Here is a 4,070-nt window from a genome sequence, read left to right on the forward strand (position 1 = left end):
GTCGGATGAAAATCCGAAAACCAGATTGCCACGTTAATATGGCTTAATTTTGCATCAAGAGTTGCTTAATATAACCACATAATTTTCAGTATGTGGTAACCAAATCACAGTTATCAATCTGCGTTTATTCAATCAAACAATAAACATAACTACCATTTAAAAATAATTGCAACTGAACATGTATGCTGTTATTATAAACGTGTCATCGTACGACCGTTTTTTGCATGATCGGTTTTTATTTGATCTTCTTGACTTAAACTCTCGAGAAACGAATTAATTTATTAAAACGCAAGGGCATTAAGAAGTTCTTTAAGAATCTCAGTATTTTTTGAGTATGAGACTCGAAGAAAATGTCAAAATTTCAGGGGGTGAAGGGCAGTAAACAGTTTTTGTGAATTTTGAGCCTACTTTTAATTTAGTAAGAGGACTTTTTTATGCGGTCTGCAGCGTCTCTTTCTTATTTATTCACCATTCTGGTGCCCTTCAAGCCCCCCTAATATTAGCCCTCTAAAACTAGGCCAACATTTACAAAGGCAAATCGTTCTCCAGGGCAAGTTGCCAAATCCCAAAAACCATTTTTCTTTGTTTTTTTTTATTATTTTTTCGTTGACACGGCGGTTTCAATGTTTGGAACAAAGTTGAAATAGTGAACCACGTCTCAGTAAAGACGCATCGAATTGTAAAATGCTAGAAAATAATCAAGTAAGGTTCTTAGAGCCTTTAGAAACTCCAAGTAAACAAATTACACAATCTGTGAAGAAGCAGAACTTCATTGTCATAACGCTTAAGCTCATTTGATTTTTAATTGGTTTGGATTTCCGCTTTTTTTATCCCCATTCGGTGTTGCAATCGGTTGCGGAAAAAACCCACGGAAAAAACACAATACATTTTAGATAGGAAATAAACCCCCACGGAATTAAACTCGAATGGAAATAAACCCCCACTTTACTCTTAAAGACTGTGCATTTAGCGCATTTGTCCATGTCACGCGGGGCATGGCGATGCCTCAGCGGCCCGTGGACTTGATATGAAACTATCACAACCGAACACATTATCACGACCGAAATTCAGTGATAAAATGGGGGTTTAGTTCTGTGGGTTTTTTTTCTGTCGGGGCATATTTCCAGGGAGTTTATTTCCTATCTAAAGTTAAGTCGTTTTTTTTCCGTGGGAGTTTATTTTCTAGACCCGTTGCAATAACCAGTGAGCTCAATTTTTAACAATTTTAAGCTAATAAATATCGAATACAACACCTTTGGTTTCTTATTACTAAAAAAAAGCAAGAAATCAAAACAGTTGTGCTGAAGTCGATTACTAACTTCCAAAAATACCAGAAAATCCTGTCCATTGAAAATAAACTACGATTTTATCATCTCAAAACACTGGCAGTAACTCAATTTTTTGCTCATAATTAAGGAATCTAAAAGTTGTTTAATATAAATTGTCTGGAGAGATGTTTTCCGTTTCAAAGTATTTCAAATTGTTGATATAGAATGAGAAGTAGATTGTCCAGGATTGAGGAAAAACATATCCTAAAGAAATATTTTAGAGATGCAGTTTTTAGTTGATCAAACAAGTATTTCTATAATAAAAATTCTACTATTAGTAACTTTTAAACTTTTTTAACTGATGCTTTGTATCCTACATAAGTACTGTAAATTTTGTGTTTGCAAAACTAATATCCTTTACAGTTTGGTCAATCAATTAAGAGAAACACAACTCTATCGAGATCTAAAAATTTTTCATTATTCCATCTTTTATCACTTCCGCGATAATCGGCAGAAATAAAACAACATAGGATGCTGAGCACTGAATTGTTCTTTACAAAACTTTTATGTTTATTACTGAGAACAAATTCTATACAAACATGGGAAACTTTTTTAGTAGAAGGTTAAGACTCTTTAGATTTGAATAACGAATATAAAGCCATTTAAATATTACGCATCCACAACAACTTTTTCGCCATTTTCGAGAAAAGTTTTCAAATAAGTTTTTTTTTAATTTGCAAGAGTTTTCTTCAATTGTCGTTTTGACTAGTCAAGCTCAAAATTTAAATATCTCTGAACTGTGATAAGCACTCAAAAGGCAAGAAACCCTACAATATTCATGCTCTTCAAAATTGATCAGCGTAAAATTTTAAAAAATTTTTCTCAATGCGACACTTTCCAATCAAAAAATTTTAATTATTCTCAACGTAGTTCTGAAAAACGTATAGAAGCAAAAAATTAACGCTACGTAATTGGTATATATTCTTTCAAAAATCTCTCCGTATTTTTTCAACGTTGAAAAATCAACAGTAAGAAACTGATATCATTTGTGCATAATATTGGTGTTTGTCCAATGTGTATTATAAATTTAATTTTACAAACCTTTAGGCAAGGAGTTTTCAGCTCTCAAAAGATGTAAACTTAGATAGTACCTGAAGTACAAATCTAATGAAAAATTTGTACTTATTTTTTACAGTTTTCTAAAACGATGAGAGTAAAGAAATGAGAGTAAAGAAATCAAGAGCTTTTCCTTCTACCGACTAACGCAATGGAACCAAATTGTAACTATGACTGGAGGATTATTTTTTGACAACCTATTCTTTGAATCGGAGAAAAAAGTTGTTTTTGTTGATGCAGTCTATCTAAATCAACTACTTCCTACGAGGTAATAAACAAAATCCCGCTATTATTATGCGTTCGCCATAGAAAGAAATAAAAAGAAATAAAAAGATATGGGATACTGAGTGAAAAGACTGCAAACTAACAACGAATACAGGCAGAACCCAAAATTTAACAAACAATTTTATGCAAACGGTGTTGAAGCCAAAAAACAAATTCTTTCCGCCGAACTTATCATGTCTGCCCATTGGCGTTCAATTGCATGTAATTTCAACCTGTCAATAAATGAAGATTGATTTGAACTCATTCTATTAGCTAATTAACATAAAAACATAACTGCAAAAGTATTTCAAAAGTAATTATACAGCGCACCATTACAAGCTGAATAATGTTTGAACGACGAAATTCCACAACTGGACCAAAACTGGTCCTAATCATTAAAGTAAAAACCGTTCCAAATGTCACCGAAATTGCTGAATTGACAAAAAACACATACGAAAAAAGAGTTTTGGTTACTTATCGAGTTATATTATAGAAAAACCACTATGAACCAACTGAATACATTAGATATTTTCTTTAATATCTCCCTCGATAACGAATGAGCCGTTTAATTAATTAGATTTCTTCATGAGACTACAAAAAGAACATTAAAGTTCAGAAAAACTTTAAAGATTCATTAAAGGGTTAGGAAAACAATTTGTCGAAGCTGTAAGAACCATGAGCTTTACTCAATATACACAAAACGTTTTTATTGTGCCTTAATTGAACTTAAATGGGACCTTTTTTTGATTGAACGTTCACCTATAAACAGATTTGCTTGTAATTGGGATGAAAAAATTGCAAAAAAAATTAAAAGGCGACCCAAAAATAAATTCTGAATTCTTTTTTTTTGAAAAACTAACGATGGGAACAAAACTGGGGTTGTTTTTGCTGCCCAGCTGTCAAGAAAGGATTTTTCCAAAACATTGCATAATAATTTTTAGCAATCGAGAATAATAATAAAAAGATATAATTTTTTTTTCTATAAATATTGATTTTAATTGGCGATAGAACGCAAACATATTATTTCAAAAAATTTTTTTGGGGAACCAGAGGCACAATAAGCTAAGATCTGAGCGAACAAAAATTTTTCAGCCTTTTTTATGATAGCACTACCGGTGAAACTAGACAAAGTTGGCCAAAAAGGACTGTTTGGTCAGCTTTCATTTAACAAAATTCAACAATTTCTAAAAATTTCAAAAATTTAGCTGGTAATAGAGCCAAATAAGTTGGTTCAAACAATTCACCAACTGCATTATCATCTTTATACGTAGAAACAAAGAAACTATAGCTAACAATTCATCATATTTTTAATGCAAAAATTGGTCAAAATTAAATGAAATTTTACAAAAAATGCATTACAAAACAATGGAAGTTTGGCTGACGTTCACAAAACTTTAAACCTCCGTAACTCCTTGGAATATT

The sequence above is a fragment of the Convolutriloba macropyga genome, chromosome 3, assembly GCF_964194025.1.
Source record: "Convolutriloba macropyga chromosome 3, txConMacr16.3, whole genome shotgun sequence".
NCBI classification, from domain to species: domain Eukaryota; kingdom Metazoa; phylum Xenacoelomorpha; order Acoela; family Convolutidae; genus Convolutriloba; species Convolutriloba macropyga.